The sequence below is a fragment of the Onychomys torridus genome, chromosome 2 (genome assembly GCF_903995425.1).
Source record: "Onychomys torridus chromosome 2, mOncTor1.1, whole genome shotgun sequence".
In the NCBI taxonomy this organism is placed as follows: Eukaryota; Metazoa; Chordata; class Mammalia; order Rodentia; family Cricetidae; genus Onychomys; species Onychomys torridus.
Window position 1 is genome coordinate 149974597 of NC_050444.1, and position 12254 is coordinate 149986850.

The following is a 12254-nucleotide window of genomic DNA, read 5'->3' on the forward strand; positions in this document are numbered from 1 at the left end:
AGTTAACTCCTTTGTGCCAAGTTCTGTGGGCATTTGGAGGACTCATGAGAAAAGAGATAAGGTCCTACCTAGTCTTCCGGGTTGCTGAGCTAGAGCTAGGAGGCAGTGTAATGAATGGAATGGCCTGAGGTCTGGAAACGCGAGCCTGGAGTCAAATTCCTAGCTGAGTTACATAGCTATGTGATGAAGAACCCACATGATCTCTGGTTGTCAGATTCCTAGCCCAGTGGGTAAAGTCTATTGTGATAAGCAGGACGACTTGAGTTAGAATGGCATCCTATAAGCTGTTCTCTCATCTTCATGCGCAACCTGGTTCTTGCCCCTCGCTTGTCAGCCTCAGCGTTCTCATCCGAAAGATGGAGTTAACAGGCTGACATCAGGGGGTTGGAATCTGGCCGCACTTGGGCTCTGCCTCCCTGGGATAAGTGTGTGGCCTCCCATCCCGGTGCAAAGACTGTCACCGCACACACTTCCCCTCCCCGCGCGTTCCCGGCAGAGGAGAACCCGGAGTTCACAAGGACGCGGCTTCCTGGCCGCGTTCCGGGGAAGGAGCTTTGCACCGCGGGTCCCATCCCCCGGTCGTCCGGCTCAGGAAACGCAGAGAAAGCCAGGAACCCGGCCTGCCAGGCCCCGGGGCCCTCCGCCCCGGCCTTCGGCTGCAGGAAGCCGGCTGGCGGGAACGCCCTGCCCGTGGGTGGGAAAAGCCGGAGCTGCAGCTTTGCGGCGTCCTAGGCTGCAGCGAGTTGTCACCGCCGCTGCGCGCCCCTGCCGCAGCCCCAGCCCTGCGCCAGTGCGGCAGCCGCGTGGCCGGGATCCTGCAGGCGCCACTGCGCCTGCCGGGGCGTAGGGAGGGAGGGCTTCTGGCCAGAACTCTTTTGGAGGGGGCGGACAAGCTGAGGGTGTGTAGGTGAGTGGTCCACAGCACCGCTAGGAAATTGCTCGACCCGCTGGCGTTAGACCCCAGGTGTCTTTTTGAGCCTTAACTTTGTTCTTGGCGCCCGGAGATGTAGTTTCTTGATGGTGAAGACCTCAAAAACAGTTCCGGACCTAGAGGCTACTGTGATGGGCAGACCGCAATTCCTTTTCACCAATTAAAAGGAAGAAAAAGATGGAGGACATAAAAGGGCGGTGCTTTTCTGGTATAGCATGGTCGTTGGAATCGGTCATTCTCGAGCTTAAGTCCCAGCTTTTCCCCTTACCAGCTGTGTGATCATAAGTAGGTTCCTTAACTTCTCTGCGCTTCCAGGCCATGTCCTCTTAAAGGAGTCTTCCAACTCCCCGAGACTCCGTTAGGTCCCTACTCCGTATCCCTCGATCCCTCATAACCCATGGCCTGATTCCTCGTGACACTTAGTGCTAATACCATTAAACTATTGTATTCGATGCCCTATCTCTCCACCTCAGAAGTCCCAAAGTTCAGGAAGATAGGAACCTTTGCTAAGGGGCAGATTGTGTAGCATGTACACATTAAACACTCAGCCATTTGTTGTGAAATAAATAAAGGAGTGAAGGAATGAGAGATGCGTGCCAGATGCTGCATTAAGGGTAGAAAAGCACCAGGAATGAATCAGCACCGTTCCTGTCTTCAAGGAGGTCCCAGACTGGGCTGGGGAGGAGAATGAAGCGGGTTTGTGCAGTGAAGATGGTCCTAAGGATGCGCTAACGGGTTAAACAGCCCTGGAGATGAACATCAATGGAGAGAGCAAGCAGCAGAGACAGAGATGAGTGACACCCAGTCCCTAGAGGCTGGGACAATGGATTTCTTTTCCAGTACAACATACAAAGTACTTAATTTGCATAAGGTGTCACTGTACGCTCTTATCTTAAGGAGGTGGGGGAATTGATGGGAATTTAGTGACTTTTTCAAGCTCTCCTCCCTGTGTGGAGGCAGAGAGTTGTGCTGAGGAGGGACTCCAAAGCCTTGTGCCCACTAGACAAGCTGTCTACCATTGAGCTGTCGTCAGCCTCTTGGTTTAGGTCTAAATACCGTGTGATTTTTAGGTAAGTTACTTTGCCTGTCTGACTTGCTTTACCCCTAAGCCTTGTTTTCCTAATTCAGAAAGAGCAATAAAGACTTCCTATAACCTTATGAAATAGTTGGTGCAGAACACTCATCACGATTCTTAGTTTACGCGAAAGGGGCCATAGGTGCTTGCAGAATGAATGAGTGAAATGGTTGAGGTGCTGGGAACCTGGGAACGTGAGGACATAAACCATGCGATTTGAAGGCTAGCAGCCAGGTAGAGGGTGATTTTGTTCCTCCCGACTCTCACTTTCCACGATTCCTATGAGACTTTGCTCCCGGCCTCATTCATGATTGCGTTAGAATTTACTCTTTGCAAACCAACAACGGTGAGCCGACTCCAGCTTGGCTAGCATTCTTTTTACATATGCTTTTACTGTCTTATTTTCTGATGACAACGTAATACGCGCTGCTTGTAAAAAATATTAAATTGCAGGAAGATATCATGGGGGAAAATGAAAGTGCAAGTTCAAGTTCAGGCACACAAGACACAAGAGCTGACAGCTTGCTTGGGAGGGAGGAAGGGACATCCCACAGTGTGAGGGCTAATTTTTATGTGTCAGTGTGTCTGCGGTACTGGATGCCCAGATCTTTCCTAGATGTGTCTGCGGGGATGATTCCAGAAGAGACTAGGATTTGAACTTTGTGCCCTCCCCTAACCATGCACACCAGCCCCAAACACTTGTATGCCTGTTATGCAGCAAATCCCAGGCCTTGCAAAGCCTCAGCATGTGCATATGGAGTTGTAGCCTCAGCTCCTAAAATTCAAATCTCAGTGTTTCTCTGGGATGAAGCTCTTACTTTGAATGAATGAATGTATGGTTGCTGGGATCCTGGGTCTTGGGCAAAGAATTCTATCTTTAGAAACATTTACTAGGACCACACAGAAAAACGAGATGGGATTTGTAGAACCTTTTAGTTTTTCATTTTAGAAAAGGGGTTTTATGTAGCCCAGGCTAGCTTTGAGTTGAACCTCCTGCCTCTGCCTCTAGAGTGCTGGGATTCTAGGCAAGTGATACTACACCCAGCTACCTTTGAGACTTTCTATGGCACTATTCACAGCTGGTACAGAGCCCCTCTGGGGATGTGTTTGCAGCTGTATTTTCACCCACTTGCCTCCCTTTTAGTATTTCGTCTTTTTTTTTTTTTTAAGTTCCTATATACATACAGAAAAAACAAAAGTAATGAAAAAAAAAAAAAAAAGAAGGTGAAGGCCCTCTTCACGTTTTCATCTTGCCGCTGAACTTTCCCTATACATAGACTAAGCACACACTACAAAGCACAGGCCTCGGGTCCACCTGCGCTTCTGTGACTTGCCATTTGCAGTTAAGAACACTCAGCAGACACTTGCCCCTGTCTGCTCATGCAAACCCACCCTGTTCCTTTACGAAGAGCTCCTGGAGGGCAGGACTGTTGTTGAGTCCTTCCAGCCCGGAGGCCAATACATGAGAGACTTAGTGGGAGGGCATCGTGAAACAGTAGCAGCAGATTAGGGATGTAGTTCAATCATAGAGCACTTGCTTAGTATGCATGAAGCTGTGGGTTCAGTTCCCAACAACACTCCTGAGTGCTCTCTCGCGCGCTCTCTCTCTACCTCCTCCCCCCTCTTTCTCATGAACTGAGTGCTTTTAACTGAGTTCTTCCACACACTATTTCATTCAATCCACAACAGCCATCTCATTTTGGAGATGAGAAACTGAGGTGCAGAGATTTGGAAGTCTGAGGTTTCATAACTGGTAACTGGTAGAGTAATTTAACTCCTGAACTGTCCTGTTCCAAAGCTTTTGCCTTGAATGAGTTAGTGATTGATGGGGCCATGCACACTTCAGAGACCTGCAGACCCTTCCCTGTACTGCTTCGTCTCCCTGCTGAATGTTAGCAGTATCTTAATTCAGCATTTTAGCAGATAAAGGGACTTAGGCAAGGCCCTTTGAATCTGAAGCAATCCTGTGATCATGCTTACTTTTCATGGGAAGTAGCATTCTTGAAGCTCCTAGTTCTAAAAATAAACCACAAGTTTTAGGGGCCCCTGGGGACTAGCCCAGGCATTTCAGGACAACTATTTGCCTATCTGCAACACAGGAAATTAATCAGAAGTCCAAAGCCCTTCCCCTCTTCCCACAGGCTGGTGTTCTGGAAATACCCAGTGCCTTGCTGTGGTTCTTTTGGAAGACCATGGGGCAGCCAAGAGCAGCCTAACACGTATCCATCTCTCTGTGAGGAGGCACAGAGCAGAAACAGGTCATTCTGCTGCAAGAACCTGCAGAGAGAACTTGCAGCTGTCAACTGGGAGGTGTGCCAAGACTGATGCCCTGGGGCCTGCAGAATCCACCTGGGGTCTGGAGACTGGGGAACTGGTTCCTGTTCCAATGGGTAATTTCAGTAAACCTCTTCCTTATGTCTAACCCTTGAGGTCTTCCCCTATGAAATGACTGGGTGGATTTTTTTTCTCTTTTCTCCCCCCCACCTTTTTTTTTTCAGACACGATCTTAACAATGTCTTATGGCCCAATTTGGCCTTGAACTCCTGGGATTACAGTCACCATCCTGGTGACTGGATGCATCATCACAAGAATGCTATGTGATGTTAGAAGCTGGAAATATCACTGACGGTGATATTTTGAAAATAAGAATGATAACCACACTGTGTGTGCCTGGTGCTTTCTATAAAATATTGTATTTATTTTCCTTATTTTCTGAAGCAGCATCTCACCGTGTGACCCAAGCTAGACACAAACTAATCCTTCCTAAGTGTTGAAATTGCGGGCATGTCTCACTCTGCTTGACTTATCACATTTAATTCACTAATTAACTAATTAATTAATTAATCTTTTGGTGCTGGGAACTGAACCCACGATTTTGTGCTTGTTAGACCAGGATCTACCACTGAGCTAGTTTGCCAAGTCAAGACTAAACAAGGATCATATGATTATTTCCATCTCACAGATGAAGGGACTGAGGCTTAGTGAACTCCTATGAGTTGGGAAATGGGTTTGTGGTATCACAACTCAAGTTCCACAAACATGTGTGGGTTCTCATGCCCAGAAATAACTAAGAAACAAATGGAAAATTTATTTATTTAAAGTCAGGGTGTTATATAGCCCAGAATGACATCAAACTCACTGTGTTGCTGAGGATGACCTTAATTTTCTTTTTAAAAAATTTATTATTTTAAATCCCAGCACTCTAGAGGCAGAGGCACATCTGAGTTCAAGGCCAGCCTGGTTTACAGATCAAGTTCCAGGACAGCCAGGGCTACACAGAAAAACTCTGTCTCAAAACAAACAAACAAAAACAAAAACAAAAACAACCCAAAATTTTATTTTTATTTATTAATTTTTTATGTGGATGAATGTTTTGCCTACATGTTTGTATGTGTACCATGTATGTGCTTGGTGCCTGCAAAAGCCAGAAAAGGCCATTAGATCTCCTGGAACTGGAGTTACAGATTGCTGTGAGCTGTCATGTGGGTGCTGGGAACTGAACCTGGATCCTCTGCAGAATGCTCTAACCACTGGACCATTTTTTATTTTTTTTAGACAGGGTTTCACTATGTAGCTCTGGCTGCCCTCTCACTATGTAGATGAGGCTGGCCTTGAACTCACAGAGATCCACTTGCCTCTGTCTCCCGTGCTGGGATTTAAGGCGTGGAACAGACCCTCTGGCTGGTTTTGCATTTGCATTTCTGATTTTCCTGTCTCGACCTCCTGAGTGCTGGAATTACAGGAGTGTACTACCACATCAGTTTATACAATGCTGGTGCTTAAAGCCAGAGCATTGTGCATACTAGACAAATACTCTACCAACTGAGCTCTATCCCCAGCCCCAAAGGGTAGTCCAGGCTGGCCTTAGACCCGTGATCCTCCTGTCCCACCCTCTTTAGCATTTGTCTACTGGTGTGCATGGCCATGCCTGGCATTATTTTTTAAAAGGCATATTCTCTTAGTCTTAGCCAGCTGGTCTCAAACTGGTAATGCATGTGCCTCCTGAGTTAGGATTGTAGGCATGTGCCACCACCACACACCCAGCTGGAGGTCAACCGGATACAAGTTATGATGTTGTCCATGGCCCTGTGAGAGCTCAAGTCAGTGTCATCAGGTACTGAGAGCCTAGAGGTTTGGCTTTGCCTAGGGGAAACTCGGAGGACCCGCACATGAGATGAGGGGGCAAGGACAGAGCATGAGCAGAAGGCTAGGTGTGGGAAAACAGTGGGTGTGCCGAGGGGGTTTGGGTAAACTTTAGACAGTGTGTGTATGAAGGTAGGAAGTGAGCATACCAGGCCACAGATTTGGCCTTTGTTCCATAGGCAATAAAGAGCTTACACAAGAGGCGTCTCCAGAGACCAACCATACTGCTGCAGTCAGAGAGGAAGCAGCCTTTAGCCCATCTGTGTCCCGGCTTGTGCAGGCTGCTGGGTGCCAGCGCGTGGGAGGGCATTCACAGAGAATGTGTCTGACTGTGGCCTGTACTCTGCTGGGTGTGGGTCCTAGGCTACCTTCAAAGTCCATTCGCCTTTCTCTGGGCCATACTACTTTGCACATAGAAGGCGTTTGAAAATAGGGAATATAGATAGGAAAGGACTTTCCTGGCAGCAGAAGAGGAATGAACCTGGAGTTAGTGGGACTAGAACTCATGACTTCCGAGCCACGCCCAGTTCCTTCTCCACACTTACTAAATAACAGTGGTGTTTGTTGAGCGATTACTCCATTTCAGGCCCTGGGCTAATCGCTGTGCATGGATGATCTCACTGCACTCTCCCAACGTCTCTGAGAGGCATCCCTTTTGAATTCCGCCTTGCTTTCCAAGTCAGGGTGCCCTCGGAGCCCAGCACAGCTAGGAAGGCAATGAAAACTTGGCAGGATTCAAACCCTGGGTTTGGAAGTGGGAGGGCAAGAGAAAGGCCTAAGGGGAGTGGCATCGACTCAGCCCCGCCTCCGGAACGCTGACGCCATACGAAGCCCCGCCCCTCATTGTCAGTCTGGGGGAGCCTGAGCAGGCGCCGGCTGCTGGGAGCGAAGCGCCGGATCCTTCGGCGGCGGGACCGCGGGCCGGAGCGGCAGAGGTGAGGCGGCGGCGGGAGCGCGGCCCGGCGGGCGGCCCGAGGGCTCGGCTTGTGTGCGGGGCGGGGGCGCTCGGCCGGGTGTCCCGGGGCGGCAGGGAGTGCGCGCGGCTTCTGGAAGCGGAGCCGGGAAGGGGAGGTCTCCGGTGGGCCGGCCCGGAGAGTGTGGCTGGAGTTGGAGGGAGAGACTCAGAGATTTTTTTTTTCCCCCACTCCGGAGGAGGGGGAGGGACGTTTCTGAGGAGACTGCGGAGACGCCGGGTGAGGGCGAGCGCGGCCGCGGCGGCCGGGGAGGCGTCGGGGTCCTCGCCGGGCTCCGCGGGGCGGCGGGCGGGGAGGAAGGAAGTGAGCGGACAGGAAGGGCCGCGGCCGGTGTGCGGGACGCGGCGCGCGGGGGACGCGGAGAGAGGCCCGCGGCGGCCCCGGGGCGTCCGCAGCTGTCGGCCCGGGCTGCGGCCCGCGCGGCTCCCGCCGGCGCGCTGCTCCGTCTCGCGGCCAGACCGCGGCGGCCCGGGAAGGAATTCGAGGCATTCGCTTTGTTTAAGTTGCCAGTCGACAGTCCCGAGGACTAATTAACGGTGGAATCTGCAGGGGCACTCGGGCAGCCGCCGGCCCCCTCCCGCCGCCGCGGTGAACTTTCCGCAGCGCGCACCCCGCCCCGCGCGCGGCCCGGCGGGGAAGGGAGCCATGGCTTCCCGAAGCGCAGGAATGAAGTGCGGTTTCGGGAGCCGCTTTTGGCCTGCGGCTGGCGAGGCGACGAGCGAGGGAAAGCCGGCGTCCCGGGCACGGCACGGCGGGGCTGGGGGGTTCCGCAGCCCGGTGGGGACCTCTCCGAGGTGCCTGCGGTTTCTGCTAATTACCTCGCAGGAGCCTCCGCCGGCCGAGAAAGACCCATCTTGCTTTGGAGCATCTGTTTCTTCATCGCGTCAGCCCCTTTCCTAACACTGCAGAGCTTGTTGTGGCTTGTTTCGGAAATGCCGAGGCGGGTGCTCACACTTTGGGGTGGGAGAGGGGAAGAGAGCAGGCAAACCCCCATCCCCCTTCACACACCTCAAAAAAAAAAAAAAAAAAAAATCTCCGCAGTGTTCTTTACCGGGGAGCTTGCAGATTCTCCGTCGCTGCTTCTTCACTGACTTGAATGACCTTGGGGGGAAGGATTGTGCATCTGAGCGCCTCGTGGTGGCTTTTCTGTCCATTGAGGAGAAAATACTCCCTGGACCTCACTGCCGTTTGGGGGATATTTTTTGAGAAGTGGGGTTTGTTTATGATATTTCGTTTTACCAACTGCTGTGGTTCTGGCTTAAGGATCTGGACTAGTGACAGAGCTGGGAAGAATTCAGATCACCTAGGAAGATTTAGCAACCCCAGCTGAGGGGAGGACATTTCCTTTTGGAAAATCTGTGCAGCATGTTCCAGATGGCCTTCTGTCACTTCGTGTGCAACTTTGGTGGCATTTGTGTGGTTAAATTCTGTAACCCCCATAGAAGACTCTTCTCTTGTTAGAAATAATTGTTTTGCACAGAATTTCCCCTTGGGGCAGATTAAGGTTTTGCTCCATTTACTCAGAAGAATTTTCCAGGTCTCTAAAATTAAATCACTTTTCTAAACATAGCAACTAAAGTTTGAAAAACTAGAAATAGTGGGATGGGTAAGGGATGGATTGGACTATGAAGGCAGGAAGTGTAAGTTCACAGCTGACCATTCATTAATAACAAGGATTTTTAAAAGATTTGCTTTTAATTGTGTGCCTGTGTATGGGAATGTTCACATGAGTTCAGGTGCTCTCTAAGGCCAGGTCCCCCTGGAGTTGGAGTTATAGGCAGTTATGGTTCCGAGCTGCCTGATGTGTGCTGGAAGCTGAACTTTGGTCTCCTGGAAGAGCAAGAAGGGCTCTTAAACGTTTGCGCTCTATCTAGCTCCTATAACATGGATTGTTAATTAGCCTTCATGATTATTTTTAAGCCTTAAGATCAAGAAAGGGAACAAATAATGTTGAGTTGCTACTCAATAATAGTGCTAGGTGGCGAGTATATTATACAGTCTCAATAAATAAGTCTGTGAAGTGCTAGTTGAGAAAAGTGAAGAACAGACTGTACAAGTGACTATACCAAGCTCATCCAGTAAGATCCATATAACCAGTAAGAAGTGGCTCTGGAATTTGAAACCAACCAAGTCTATTTGTTCCATACTTACTTCCAATTGTATGCTGCCTTGGGAAACAAGAAACTTAATTTCTAGATCTTTGAGTCATCCCATTGGATTACAGTTGGACCCTAGAGTGATGTCAGTATGCTCTGGAGGCCTTGATACAAAGGCTACATAAAAATATGTACTGTATACAGTAGGTACTTAATGCTTTGCTTGTGTTGGAAACATTTGTATTAAAACAGTGATTGCCTAAGTTGGTTATACATTTCATCTATATAACAGAAGCTGGTAGAAAGGTGTAATGATTCTGCACCTGGCCTTAGAGAGCACCTGAATTTTAGAGGCCACCATTAAGGTGACTTCAGGATCAAAAAATGGAAAGATTTTCATGTAACAGTTTTGGGACAGTACCAACTAATTAAAACATGCTGTCGCATGAATCTTAGAAGTTCTTATTAGTAAAAATCAAACCCGGAGCCAGGTATTGGGGTGAATCCTGGAAGATCAAAGAAGCAGAACAAGCCATAGCCACCTCACCTCACCAATTCCTCAGATGATCCTGTTTGTTTCCTCAGACTGGAAGCTTCTGAGTCCTCATCCAAATGAATCTCAGCTGAACTGTGTTGCTCAAAGCCTAAAAGCTTAACCAGGCAAATGCTTCTAGTTTCTGGTCTTCATGCCTTATATATCTTTCTGTTTTTGCCATTACTCCCTGGGATTAAAGGCTCACTTCTTGGGATTAAAGGCGTGTATCACCATGCCTGGCTGTTTCCAATGTGGCCTTGAACTCACAGAGATCCAGATGGATTTCTGCCTCTGGAATGCTAGGATTAAATGCCTGAGTGCCACCATTTTCTAGCCTCTGTATCTAGTGGCTGTTCTGTGCCCTGACCCCAGATGAGTTTATCTGCACAATATTTTGGGGAACACAATATCACACTATCACAAGCATGCTACTTGTAGGATTCAGATAATCCAACTTGAAGGATTTGTTATAAAATTTGATGCACATAGTAGACACTCAGTAAATTTATTTGCTGAATGAGTATATTATATATTATTGATATAATTTATATGTGATATAATTGACCAATGTTAGGTATATAGTCTGAGCTTTGACAAAGGTGTAGTGTTGTATAATTGTGAAGTCACTACTACCTTTATTCTTTTAAACTTTTCTTTAAGGAATTGATAACAGATTGATCCCAGGAAGATTAGGAGGTTTCCGTGCTTAGATTTTATACTGTGAGATCAGAATGCATACTAGGGAGTCTGAATGCCAACTTGGTAGGAAATAAGAAAATCTTAAATATTTAATGGTGCACATAAGAGAGGAAGTAGATTTTAGTTACTTCTAAGCCCAAGGATATATTTTTGCTAAAATTAATTCTATTTAAAGTTTTATTAAGAGTAAAACTCTTTGACGTGTAGCTTGTATACATAATAAATGCTTAAAATGTTATAGTTAACGTAACATGTCCACATAATACTTAAGGGTAGGGATGCTGTGAAATGGTTGAAAGTCTCACCTTCCCACTGTAACCAGTTTATCCTTAATGCTGATCTCTGATTGATTTTAGCCAACCTTACACAAAGGGAAGGATATATTGGGTAGAAACTGGCTTGCTAGGAAGATAATCTGCTGACTTTTTTCCCCTTATACTTTGAGTCACTGAATTGACTCAAGTTGCTCTAGTTTAAGTGTCTCTGTATTGGGAAATGCCAAAACCTTCCTTGCAGAGCTTCTAGAATCTAGAAGAAACCACATTTCTACTTACTTTCCTTTTTTCCCCTCTCTCATTTTGTTTCTGTTGTACAATTCTCCATTCTCATCTGTGAATTTCTCTGAGAATAGAAACTTTTGTTAATATCAACTGTTGACTCTCTCTCCATATACTATTAGGAAATAATAATTAAATTAAAATACCCTCCAGACTACTCAACATTTTGGGTGACTGTAGGGAGAAAATTATAGTAGCTTACTTCATAGTTGTGAAGTAGTTATTATCCTCATTTTATACATGAGGGAGCTGAGCTCAGAGATTACTGCCAGACCCTGTGAGGGGCTGACTATATATTTGAGGTCAGGCAGGTTGAAGCTTTATTCGTTACACTCTAGTATATGGGGGGGGGGATCTTAAAATAATAAACATGAACACACCATGTCAAAATTTGAGCTGCAATGTAGTAGGCATGCTGCTGTTGTTCTCATCTATTCTCTTAGTTCCTAGAGATGCCTCCTTAATGCTAAAGAATGCTCATCTTTTATTGCACATTTCCCTTCCCGTACTCAGCATTTATTCTTTTTAAGTATAGTATTTTGTATTCATTTACTGTTTGGGCCACTCCTCTCTTTTGTATGTGATCCAAAGTTTCCATCACTTAGTTTGTTATTCAAGAACTTCATACTTGGCCTGTGCCCCTCTCTGTTCTATCTGGACAGTTATTTATCTGAGTTTTCAGATGGTCTCATATAGCCCAGGCCTCAGACTTCCTGTGTAGCTGAGGAAATACTTAGTGTGTGTGTTGCAGGGGATTGAGCTCAGGGCCTTGCACATGCTAGGTAAGTGCTCTGCCACACCCCACCCCCTGCTTTGCAGACCAGGCTAGCCTTGAACTTGCTATGCATCCCAGACTGGCCTTGATCTCATGACTATCCTCCTGCTTTAGTTCCCTGAGTACTAGAATTATAGAACTACAGACATGTACCACCATGCCCTGACCAAGTAGTATTTTAAGTGTGTGTTATTAAAAACTTGCATAAAACTTTAAAAACCTACCATACCTTTTCTTTTTTGTTGTGTTTGTGGTACTAGGGATTGAACATGACATCACCTTGTATTTTGAGATAGTGTTTAAGTTGCCTGGCTTTAAACTTAAACTTACTCTGTCAACCAGGCTGACCTTCCACTTCTCTTTTTAAAGATTTTTCTTTGTATGTGTTTAAGAAAGAAAATTGTGTGTGTGTTTGTGTGTGTGTGTGTGTGTGTGTGTGTGTGTGTGTGTGTGTGTACACAAAGCCAAA

At 47.3% G+C, this 12254-nt stretch overlaps 1 protein-coding gene across 2 annotated transcripts in view; it reads left to right on the top strand.

Moving 5' to 3' along the window:
- The first annotated feature begins 6988 nt into the window (after positions 1 to 6988).
- The window catches only part of Luzp1 (leucine zipper protein 1), an 81273-nt gene continuing 76007 nt past the window's right edge, over positions 6989 to 12254 (top strand). For both annotated transcript variants that reach the window (XM_036178071.1, XM_036178072.1), the window contains exon 1: positions 6989 to 7084. The gene's annotated coding sequence lies outside the window, so the exon portion shown is untranslated. The remainder of the gene's footprint in view (positions 7085 to 12254) is intronic.